This window comes from Cryptomeria japonica, chromosome 6 (assembly GCF_030272615.1).
Source record: "Cryptomeria japonica chromosome 6, Sugi_1.0, whole genome shotgun sequence".
NCBI lineage: Eukaryota > Viridiplantae > Streptophyta > Pinopsida > Cupressales > Cupressaceae > Cryptomeria > Cryptomeria japonica.
The window spans coordinates 424,738,309-424,751,761 of record NC_081410.1 but is presented as its reverse complement, the minus strand read 5'-3'; positions in this window follow the sequence as shown (position 1 = coordinate 424,751,761).

Genomic DNA, 13,453 nt, shown 5'->3' with positions numbered 1-13,453 from the left:
TAACTCCAAATAAACTCAATGCACATTATGACAGGTTGAGAATGGCAAAATTGAAAAATCTATCCTAATTGAAGACATGACTTAAATGAAATATAGAAAAACAAAATATACCTACAATAATAGAATTGAAGGGTAAACATTAAGTTCAAAAACCTGAAACATAACAATAAAAATTAGTGTTTAAATCTAATTTATCGCATAATTTCAACTTTGACTAGTGACAGAGAATTGGAACTGGTATGTTTGAAATTAGATTAAAGATCAGGATCTTATGTTATATGTTATATGGTTAGAATTTGATACTTCAAAGGTTTATAATTAAATTGTTTGTTTGGTTCTATCCTTGAACATTTATACATAATTGTGTATTACTAAATTTTGTCTTTGGAATCTCTAAAACATGTGTTTATACCTTATATCTAAGAAATTGGTAGTATTAAAAAGTAACTTTGTAGCTTATGTTAGATAAAGGAAAAATTATTGAATCATTTGATAACAAATAGGTTCTATTATAGATATGACAAAATGTAAAGCATGCAAATAAGAAAGTGTAATTCATTGATGTCATTAAGATTGATTAAACTAAGACCAAGATAAAATTTGAACTGATGTTATAATCACAAATACAAAATATTCTCTATTAATATTTTCTTGATTCAAAATGATTTCAAATAAAATTCTTAGTTATATAAATTATAGACACATAACTAAATACTTTTGATGTGCAAACTAATAATTACATTCTCATAGAATTCAACATTGAAAAAAACCAAAACATAAAACTAAACTATAATCATAATACAACCAAAGAAAATAAAATCAGTTTTGATTCTATCTAGAAACAGGACTACATTAACCAGTATCATATAACCAGTGACAATAACCCTTAGATGGGAAGTTGCTCCTCCTAGAGAAAGTGTCGTCCATGTGAATCTGAGAAGAAACGAAGCTTGCTCTATTTAAGGAAAGCAGGTAACAATGCAATCACTCTTTTACTTCATTTTACGCTCCAATTCAACAAATCTGTTTGCAATCCATATCGTCTTACTGTGTATAAATACATGGCACAACCAAGCATACACACATCCTAGAATTAAGTGAGGAAGATGGCAAAGGCATTATATGGAGCAGGAATTGGGTTCATTGCTCTCGCTCTCACCACACTGCTGCTGCTTAATAATATGGTGAGCGCTGTTTATGGTCTGGGCATAATTATTAAGTCCCCACCATCTCCCAAAGCAGTGATTGCAGAGAGAGAGAGGACCCCCCAGTCTCATCTTTTCCACCCTCTGATCACTCTCTAGTGATTGCAGAGGACACCCCAATAATCGGTGTACATGGGCAACCAGTATCATCTGTTTTACCCTCTCATCACTCTGTAGATGAGGACCATCACCCAAATAATCTGGCAAAGCCAAACTACCATCCTTAATGTTATCCCTTATCTCCATCTTCCCCTTCCCATCTTTACTATTATCAATAACATACAATAACATACAATAATTCCTTCTTGGCTTTGTTGGGATCTCTTTCACAGCCCTGGAAAGTCTATATCGTAATGGAAATCTAAAGTTCCCTCTTTTTGTTTAAGCATTTTCAAGTGTGTGTTTTGTTTCTATATGTTGTCAGGTTTTCTCATTATTAACAAATTTATTTTTTGGGGGTTAAGTTTCAATAAATTTATTGCTCTGTATAGATTTAATTAATCAATTTTCATTAATTCGTTATTATTAAATTGTTTTTCCATCAATAATTAATTTTCATTAACTCGTTATTACTAAATTGTTTTTCCATCAATTATATCTATAAATTTTTTAATAGTTAAGATATATGATTTTTAAGTGGTCAAATTAAAAAAAACTTTTTTCTTCAATCTAATTGACTCAAATAATTTGCTTATTACAATTATATTCTAATAGAAAAAAATTAAATAAATTCATTTTATATAATTAATTATATAATTATTTTAATTACTCTTAGAATTTAAATAGGAGTAGGGTTCAATTAGGGTTAGGACTATGATGCAATTAGTATTTAATTAAAGTTATAAAATAATTTTTGATTAATTAGGATTAAATTATAGATATATTTCAAACATGGTTAGGATAAGGATTTAATTAGGGTAAGAGCTATGTATAAAGTTAAATTGGAGTTAGGGTTAAGATCAATTAGGCATATAGGTAAAACTTTTGATTTAGTGTTAGGGTTAAATTATGGTTAGGATTCAAAGAGGTTAGGAATACAATTCAATTAAGATTAAAATTATAATTGAATTTAATCTAGATTGCAAATAATGGTTTCATGGCTTGGACAAATTCAGTCCATTTCCAGCTGAAAATATCATGAAACAAACTCAAACTCATTGAATATGTAATGATGGCAAATAGTTTAATCTAGACTATAGACAACGGTTTCATGCCATAGATAAATTCGGGACAGTTCAAGTTGAAATTATTATGGAACAAACAAGTTTGACACAATTTTAAGTTTATTTGTACAAAAGAGCACTTTCCTCTGGTTTCTACATTTTTCACAAGATCATCTCTCTAAGCACATTTATACTGCAATTTTTATTTTATTTTTTTAATAGTTCAAACGAAAAACAAATCTGACAAACATCACTATGAAGAAAAAAATTGGCCAGAAGATTGGTAGAGGAAAATCATCTTTTATGTTCAAGATGAATCTGGAAAGCCAATCTGTTAGATAATTATGTTGGGCAGAACATAAAGAAATTTACAAGTAGAACACCAATCTATTAGAAAGACTACTCCAAATATCTAGATGCAGTCCAGGTCTAATTTATCACATACATATCTGCAAGGTCGAGGTGAAAAATGTTTGATGTAGATAATGATTGGTGGCATTTCCAAGCAATCTTAATACATTATTGACTGTGTTAATAATGCATTACTGTTAGTTTTGAACGAGAAGAGAAGACATTATAATTAACAACAAAATAAAGAAATTATAACATAAACGAAAAGACAACAACGCAACGCATAACACAGTCATTTACGTGGTTCACCATTAATGGCTACATCCATTAGAAAGCAGGGAATAAATTCTATTAACGGATATCCAATCTACTATTAGGGCAGAAATGTAAATGAAATGACAAAAATAAAATGAAACACTTTTCGATTAGTATTCAAGAAGTACTTGCTGCATAATAAAGGTAGCGAACAGTTTACACAGTTACACAAAAACTGTCAGATGGAACAAATAAGTTATAACTATACAAAAATTAATAAAATCAAACAAAACTAAAATTAACCTAAAATTACTAAGTTTTAACCTAAAGATTAATACATTAACATCTCCCCCTTAATCTGAAGGAGTTAAACCAATCATTTCACGAAATTTTTCAAACTTAACACAACCCAATGCTTTGGTAAGTATATCTGCAGGTTGGTCTGTAGTAGCACAATATTGAAGGGAGATACTGCCATCTTTCACATAGTGCCGAATAAAATGAAACTTGGTGTTGATATGTTTGGTACGATCATGAAACAGTGGGTTTTTAGCCATTTTTATAGTAGATTGAGTGTCAATAAAGAGTGGTGTGGAAGAAGCTTGTGGTGCCTGCAAATCTGCAAGAATTCTTCGAAGCCATAAGATTTCTCTAGTTGCCTCAGATGCTACTATATATTCTGCTTCTGCAGAAGAGAGAGTTGGGACTGGTTGTTTTTTAGATTTCCAAGAGATTACAGCAGAACCAAGAGACATTAAGTAACCAGATGTAGATTTTCCATCATCCATATCACCTGCATAATGAATAACTAAGCAAAGAAAATTTTGATATCTTGGAGTATTTAAGCCCATAGTTTTGAGTGCCCTGTAGATATCGAAGAACCCGTTTGGCTGCTAACCAATGAGTTTCTCTAGGTTGTTGCATAAATCGTGACAGAACTCCAACAGAAAAAGAAATATCAGGTTGAGTAGTTGTAGCCTTGCTTTATAAGAACTTCTTGTACCTGTTTTACCTATTTCATCAGGTCGCAAATCTTTCAAAGTTTGTTGAACTTGTTTGGTCCACCTATGAGAGGATTTTTGTGGGACAATAGATGTTTCTATTTGTAGATTAGAATCTTCATTGGGAGGTAATGAGTCAGGCTCATCATTAGTGAGAACATCACTATGAGAAGGGGCTTCTTCTGGTACATGAAGAGGTGAAGCATCATGAGTTGAGGTAGCTTGAGATGCAGGTTCTACACATGTATTCATTCCTCCAGAGTGTAAAATCTCACAAGAATTTTCTATCCAAGGAGAAGATGTGGCAAATTTATCAAGCTGTTTTAACTCATTTTCAATATGTGTATCACTTTTGAAAGATTCACAAAATACAACATCACGAGCAATAAAAAACTTTTTATGAACTTCATCATATAATCTATAGGCTTTTGAAGTTTCAGAATAGCCCAAAAAAATGCACTTATAACTATGATGATGCAACTTATTCCTTTTTTTCTTTAGGAATCAAAGCATAGCAAATAGAACCAAAAATTCAAAGGTGTCGAATAGTTGGAGGATAACCAAACCAAACCTCATATGGAGTTGTTTGGTGAAGAGCAGATGATGGAGATCTATTGCGAAGATAGACTGTTGTTCTTGCTGCTTCAGCCCAAAAATATAACTTGATGCCTTTGAAATATAACATTGCTCGAACCATGTTCATGATAGTTCTATTCATTCTTTCAACAACACCGTTTTGTTGAGGAGTGCCTGGAATAGTGAGATGATGCTGAATACCATTTTGACAAAGATAATCCTCAAAAATTAGAGAAGTAAATTCTCCACCATTATCTGTTCGAAGAGTACCAATTTGAGATTGAGCCTGATTTTCAATCATAACACGAAATCTTTTAAAAGTGTCAAAAGCCTCTGATTTTTTCTGCAAAAAATAAATCCAAGTCATGCGACTATAATCATCAATAAACAACATAAAGTACTTAGATCCTCCAATAGAAGTTACTGGTAAAGGCCCACACAAATCTGAATGAATGAGTTGCAATTTTCTATGTGCTCTCCAGGTGGAATGAGGAAAAGAATTTTTATGTTGTTTGGCAAGAATACATGCTTCACATTTTTCAATTGATTTAGAAAAAAATGGTAAACCATCAATACCATTCTTTTGCATGGTATGAATGCTATCATAACTAATATGCCCCAATCTTGCATGCCATAAAAGGCTTGGTGATATACTCTCTTCTTCAGTAAGATATGCAAAAATTTTAGAAGTAGATGCACCATTTAATTTTAATAATCTTCCATCTTCACACCCAGTGAAAACAATTTGATTGTTAGATGTTTTTCTTACAACAACCTGCCCATCTTTTAAGAAAATAGAATAGCCTTTTTGTCGAATCAATACTAATGATAGCAAATTTCGTTGTAATTCTGGAATAAATAATACATCATGAAGCACAAGGTCTTGAAGATTAGGCAACTTAAATTGAATAGTTCCTTTTCCAAGAGGTTTCAGACTAGATTTATCTGCTAAATAAATTGGACCATAGGCACCTTCATGAAATTCTTCAAAACAATCACGCCGAAATGTCATATGTTGTGTGGCTCCAGTATCTAAGATCCAAGAATCATACCATGAGGAATTAGATGTAAAATCTGAAACAGAAAGCACATATTGATCACTATCACTGTCACAAGCAAATTGGGCTGCTCCTGAAATTTTATCCTCTGAAATTTTATCATCACTGTGCATTTTTGTTTTATCTTTCTGTTTAAATGAATTTTCTCTAAAACTTTCTATCTTGTCCCATGAGAGCTTACATTCATGTGCTTCATGACTACCTTTTCTACCACATCTTTTACAATATAAATACTGCCTATCATTTTGATTATCATGTTGCCTCCATTGACCTCTAGTTTTTCCTTTATCATTATAACTATACTTTGAAGAGATTTTATTGATAGATTTTTCTTTTTGATGAGCAAAACAAACATTTTCAGTAGTATTATCTATTTTCCTTCCAAAAGCTTTTTCACGTTCTGCTAACTTTTCAACCAATTTATCAAATGAAATGGTTTTCAATTGATTACTTGCTTGAAGAGACTCTAGATAAGTGGAATGTGTTGGAAGAAGTGCCTTGATGAAAGCAGTGAGATAGATATCAACTTTTCCACCCGTAGCATCAACATCATGTTTTATAGCTCTGATTTCAGAAGCCAAACTCATAACATCACCATTTTTCAATTCAAGATTAAACAATTTTAATTGTAACTGAATAAACTCTAATTCTGAATGAGAATCAAATAAATCTTTTAATTTGTGAAGGGCTTCCCATGCAAATGTGCATCCTTGTATATGTCGATACACATCTCCATTAACAGAAGCTCTTATCAAAGCCAAAGCTTTGAAATTTTTATATTGCCAAATTTCTTTTTCTTTAGCCTCAATTGGTGTTGTAGGTTGGGCATTTCCATCACAAATTTTAGACCATAAATCATTAAAAATGAGAGTGTTTTCAATTTTTCTATGCCATTCCATCCAATTATCTTTTCCTGTTAAAGTTTCTCCAATCAATGAAACAATAGACTGCATTCTGAATTTAAAATAAATAAACACAATTTGCAAGGCCTGCAACTTTAAAATAACTTCTCAATCCTTTAAAAATAGAGAATAAATAAATTGATATCACCTGAATCAATTTATTGTTTCTGTAGAATTCTCTGCTCTTATTTCTCCGCTCTGATACCACTGTTAGGGCAGAAATGTAAATGAAATGACAAAAATAAAATGAAACACTTTTCGATTAGTATTCAAGAAGTACTTGCTGCATAATAAAGGCAGCGAACAGTTTGCACAGTTACACAAAAACTGTAGGATGGAACAAATAAGTTATAACTGTACAAAAACTAATAAAATTAAACAAAACTAAAATTAACCTAAAATTACTAAGTTTTAACCTAAAGATTAACACATTAACAATCTACTACCTCATACATGGCTGCACACATGCATTTAAAGAATCATATTTAGTTGGGAAACAAAGAGTTGAGAGAATCCGAAAGGTCTTGTGACTGTTGGGCTTCACATTCCCAACAATCTCCCCCGTGAAGGCCAACCGGCACAGGCATGCATGACGACATTCCCTGCATTCCTATTCTAAATTGATAACACAACCAGTCTGCTAGATTTTAGCTTTGCGAATTTTTGCTCGCGTACACTTTGGATTTTTTTTTCCAAAGCACGTCAGACTGAAGAAAACTTAACTGTTGAACATCTTCCATTTTTAAAACAATTTCCTCAGCACTATAACCAGCACACTCCAGGTCCATGCTGTATATACCAGTTAAGGGATCATACGTGATCCCCAAATCAATATTCTCCTGAATGCCAAAACCAAAACAACCTGTTTCATTACGAAGTCTCACATCCATCATAATTTCCACATGCTGGTAAAGGTGGGCATGATCAATGCCATCCCAGATGTCAACTATATTTACAGCTCTCAACAGTCTTCTATTATTTTGGCAGATTTCATCGAAGCTAATTCCTCCACGTCCACCCCTTGCAACTAGCATCTTGTCACCAAAATGAGTAAGATTTACCTCATCATAAAATGGCATATTGGACGTTACAGCTGAAAATGATTTTCCAAAGTTCGTTTCAAGTGGAAATTGACCCTTCCAACTTTCTTCAACTGTGATTCGATCTATAATACTATTTGCCACATCAAAATTATTCTGGTGCACAAGAAGTTCAATAGCATTCTGACCAACTGGTTCTGATGTCGAATATCCATAAAGCAGCTCCACAAAGCGATTCCAATAAGTTATTTCTCCTGTGGGTTTTAATATGTGAATTGTTTGCCCCAAGGACTGAAGAATGTTAATATAATCTCCATTTGTTAATTCACTTGGAAACGTACTCTCTGGCAATTCCTTTTGTCCAGACTGTGAAGAGTTACATCCCTGCTGTAAGGGAGATGCCTGATGCCGCTAAGGCAAATTCTGCCCTCTTTCTTGCTGAGCATCGAAACTAGACCTTCTGGAAGCTGCCAACTGTGTTCGCTGCGGAGAAACTGAATGTGATCTCTGTGATGAGAGTGGTAACCTCTGCCCTCTTTGCTCCACAAAGTCATGGCGAGCCCTGTCTGGGGTGCTGAAGTGCCGGGATTTTACAGAGCTGCTGGAGATAGACTGGTCCACCAGTTCAAATTGCAATTTTGAATTCACACGAAAATTATTTTCTTCAAAGTCCTTAACGGTTGTTGGAGAAAGTGCTGCACCACCTACAGTTGGTATAACTTCTGCAGTGCTTTGGCCTATCTTGTCCTCCAAAAGACGCCCAATGCTTGAAGTGCAAATACCACCCAAACATTTTATGTCTCCCCCCCGAGTTGGAATTTCAAGGGATAGCAAAATATTGGGACCAATATGCCTAGGCCCCATCACACATAACCTTTGGAGAAAGCTAAGCCACGTCGGTTTATCTTCCTCACTCCTTTTTTCCTCTACAAGCCTGGCCTCGTTTCTTGTATAAGAAACTACAGGGGGCGTTGTCCTTTGCCCTTCCATATTAATAACAATTGTGGACTTCTCGCATTCCAGTTGGGCAAAAACAAAAACAAATTCAAAAATACTTGCAGCCCCCAATCTCCAGTCTTGGTTATTGGGAACAATCAATGGAGTATCGATAATGTCATTAGCATCCTTCCTAGTATCCATATCTTTGATAATCTTTGCATGAACCCTGAGCAAAGCATCCTGCGCAGGTGATGGGCTTTCAATGGCCCCATAAAAACCAGAATGTTGATCTCCAATTGTCGGAACAGAAATATGTAAGACCCTTTCCTCACATCCTTCCGTTGTTTTTTGCACAAAAGCGACACTACCAGCAGGCCTCGTGGCTTCCAAAACCTCATCAGCCCGTATTCTCCAACCTCGTATGGGCTCCTCCGCATCATACCTCTTCTCGATGCCCATTTTGACAGGCACTTTCTGCAGAGTAATATTCTCCTTATCTTGGGAGACAAACTCCGTAGCAAATTCCCCAGGATGCCCAAATACCTCTGATACCATGCCGTTGCCACCGTTTTCTTCATACTCTGCCTCCTTGGTGAATCTCTCTTCAATGAGGTCAACTTCCATCTCCGCCACAACCTGAGAACAATCCAAAACAAGGCCCAAACCAGACTTGGTCTGGGGAAATTCTCCCGCCACATCACGAGGCTCATTATCCTCAATCTGGTCAGAGATTGGAGGCTCAACACGTTGTCTTCGCCATGGCCTACAATCAGCATCATCGTCTGGATCACGAAGCTTTCTATTTACAGAAGTAGCTCCCCTTGCATCAATCATAATTTGATCAAAACTTCTTTCATCCTGCACTTCGTCATCCAATTCCATAGGTTCATCTTGTTCTATGAAATTGTCTGCAAAAAGGTCTTCTCCCTCTTCAGCCGCAACCTCTACTTGGGTATTCAACAATTTTTCTTCAACATCCTTCAACTTGGTCTGAAGCTTAGCTTCTCTCAAAGAAGCGTTTTGCAAATCTTCTTGAAGAGAAAATATCTTGGCTTGCGTATTTGTATGATGATCTTCTAGAGCTATTATGAGATTCTCCATCTCAACATGCCTATCAACCGGTATATCATCAAGGTTGCCTTTATTTACTTTTGCTCCATTTAAGATTTCCATTAGTTCTTTTTCTCTTAAATTTCTCGAAGTCTCAACCTCCAAAATTCTTGCCAAGGTATCCTCTATAAAATACAACTGATCCGTCAGTAAGAAATTTTCCTCCTTTAGCCGCATAATTTTCTCTTCTTGATATTTTTCGACATCGTATGTCTCATCATCTTCAAGTTCTTCCTCACTCGCCTCGACATCCTCTTCTTCAGCTGAATCCTCCTCATCTTTCCAGCCATCCGACCAATGTACATGATGTTTCATTTCAGCTTCTTCTTCTTCCTCCATCTCTGCTCAAGCCAACATGGCTCTGATACCAATTGTTAGTTTTGAACGAGCAGAGAAGACATTATAATTAACAACAAAATAAAGAAACTATAACATAAACGAAAAGACAACAATGCATAACACAGTCATTTATGTGGTTCACTATTAATGGCCACATCCACTAGAAAGCAGGGAATAAATTCTATTAACCGATATCCAATCTACTACCTCATACATGGCTGCACACATGCATTTAAAGAATCATATTTAGTTGGGAAACAAAGAGTTGAGAGAATCTGAAAGATCTTGTGACTGTTGGGCTTCACATTCCCAACAATTACAAGTTTACGAAGTCTGTGCTGGAGATGCTTGTGTAGTGTCTACACATTCAAAGGCATGTGCTATATGCTATGTTAGTTGACTATATCATGGACATCAAATGTTAAAAAGTTTTAATTCTAAGTTTTAAAGCACCTACGTACTACATGTAATTCTAATAATAAGAGAGTATAAATGAATAGTCTAGTATATTAATTTTTTATTTTTTTTAATCAAGTGCTATCAAGGTGGGGATAGCGTCCTCTATTTATCAAAAAAGAAAGATTTACATATTATATTTGACTGACACACTCAAAAAAAACTAACTAAAAAAACTGAATTACAATTGTCTTAAAATGGTGGCCACCCACATTCCTATAGTAGCACCTTATCTGTGCTCCCCCGAGAGCCAGCCATCTTCTTTTTGCATTATCCTCCTGAACGAGCCCATATCGGCATTCGTGACCCCAACCCTGAAGACCTCCCATGCTTCTGCCATAAACTCCTCCTTCTTGAGCCTGAGAGCTACTGCGGCTAACTGAGCTTCATCCTCTAAATCTGAACACTCTGCGCCCAATAGGATAGTCGTGGGATTGAAATAAGGGCCTACAATGCTGGCCCACTCCTCTTCCACCTCCAGAACCGCACCCTCCACACCCTCTGCATCTTCTTCCCTCACAAATCCCACCAATTTCTGCACACATGCTTCCTTCGATGGTAGAACATCAACCAGAAAGCACAATATGGTTTCATAAATGTAACCATCGCACTAGTGCCTCTTCTCACTAAATGCGTCCTTGAGAAAGCCTTGGATGGTGTTTTGACCTTCAATGTCAATATCGAAAAGACGCTCTCACTGGGCTTCCAAAGACTCCTCGCGACAGAGATGACTTAGGCCGAACCTATGCACCATTTTGCCTTCTCAGAGATGCTTGCTCCGCCCGATCTTAACTTTGCAATAAATAGGCCTAACACTTCTAGAACCATCCAACTAACCAAACCCGTCCTCTCTTCTCCCGTCGGGATTTCAAAACCAGTCAAGGAATACCGTAGTAGCCACTGCCTAGCCCGTGTGAATAAAGTTGATAAGAGCGTACCTCTCTTATCCTAAAAACAAAATTTGTAATGATTTTCACCGTATCCCCATCTTTGAGAAATGGGCTCTGTCGTCATTCAAGATGTTATGGAGATCTTCGTTCCCTACATTTGCCGATGACATGACTACTGGCAGAGTCTCTATGATCCCTTGGTTAGCAAGAAAATCCGCCACTTGATTACCTTCGTGGAAAGTATGGTGTAGATGGTAGTCCGTCAACTTTTAAAGTAGGCCATATATCCTCGAGATCCAAGCGTTTAACCGCCAATTCGTAAATCCTTTTTTGATTATCCCGCTTAAGATAACTTTTGAATCACCCTCTATGACCACCCTAGTAACTCCATTAGATGAGGCCCATTTCAAACCTTCCTCTAGAGCAGTTATTTCTGCTATGTTATTAGTGGCAATTCCCACTTGACCACATACTGCCCCAACTAAGCTACCCTTCTCATCTCTAACTACCGCACCATAACCAGATAAGCCTAGATTTCCTTTGCTATCTCCGTCGAAGTTCAATGTTTTCCACCTAGGTGGGGGAGGTGTCCACTTAACTTTCTTCTGCTCCGTTGGTTTCACGCCTTGAAGGTGACTACTGCTTTGTTTCAACTTCTATATTTCCTCCATCTCCATATCCCATTTAGAATAATATTTAAATCTACTTCCGTAGATCTTACCATTAATAGTTTCTTCTATTACCGCTTGGATTTTATTAATAAGAAGAGTGCCCTCCATCTCTTCCTCCCTGAATACCCTTATGTTTCTCTCTTTCCACACATGCCAAACAACCATAGATGGGCTAGTAATCCACAGACTTCCCCATTTTGAGAACTTGCTCCCCGTCGGCCAAGCAAAGATAAAATCTTTGAAAGTACTTTTATACACCATATAGTTCTGAAGCTTCAACTGTAACCAATATTCCCAACACTGCCTTGAATAAGAGCAACTGTACAATAAATGTTCTGCGAATTCTTCCTCTTTTTTGCAAAAACAACATCTACTGGGCCCCACTATACCTATTGATTTCAGTCTGTCACTTGTAAGAATTCTTCCATGCAATGCAATCCAAAGGAAGGCACCAACTTTAGGTAACACCCATTTGTCCCAACATAGAACGGCAGGCCAATTGCAGTCCTTCTGTCTCTTTCTTTGCAGTTCATATCCCAAACTAACCTTGTAATTACTTGATTTAGCAGCATTCCAGATAAGGGAGTCATTTTCAAACAAAATATAGATTTTCCTGTTGTTGAGAATCTCAGCCACCTTCACACTGTTGTTGTCTCGCCTTTCTCCAATCCTTTTCCACATTATTGGAGAATTTGGACGACAATCTTCTTGAACATAATCTGCCACAAAACTCCCATAGCTGCCTCTATTTCATTGATCCAGTCTTGATCCTCAATCTCATCTACCAATGCTTTTTCTCCATTCCAAGAGTCCCTCCAGAACTTTGCTTTACGCCCATCTCCTATCTTCCATGTGAGGTGATATGTTATAATCTTCCTGCTTTCCCAAATGAACTTCCATATCGGTGAACCTCCAATCGAGTTTGCCATTGTGAATATTCTCTCTGGCTCATTCGAGTCCAAGTATTTAAAAGCCATCAACTTGTACCAACCTTTTTGGGGAAAATTATAGATCTTCCAAGCAAGTTTCGCGCCAAGAGCCAAGTTCTGAAAATTCATTTTCCTGGGGCCTGCCCCACCTTCCTCGCGCATGCAGGCAATTTCCCAATTGATCAATGGGATCTTTTTTTCCTCTTTCGAGCCTTCCCAAATGAACTTTTTGAGCATTCCATCTAGTGCCGACGAAGCCTTGCTAGATACTCTATAACATGACATGTAGTAGATAGGAACTACAGACAAAACAGATTTAATCATTTGAATCCGCCCCGCTTGCGAAAGCCATTTGTTCTTCCATAAAGCTAATTTGGCTTTGCACTTATTGACCACTTCTTCCGACATTCTGTTGTCCAGTTTTCTTGCAAACAAAGGAACCCCAAGGTATTTAATAGGAAAACTTCCTTGACCGAATTGCAACACTCCCTCTATCTTCCTCTGAGTTCTCTTGTTTGTGTTGAGGAAGAATATCCTTGATTTTTGCTTATTCATGCACTACCCTGAA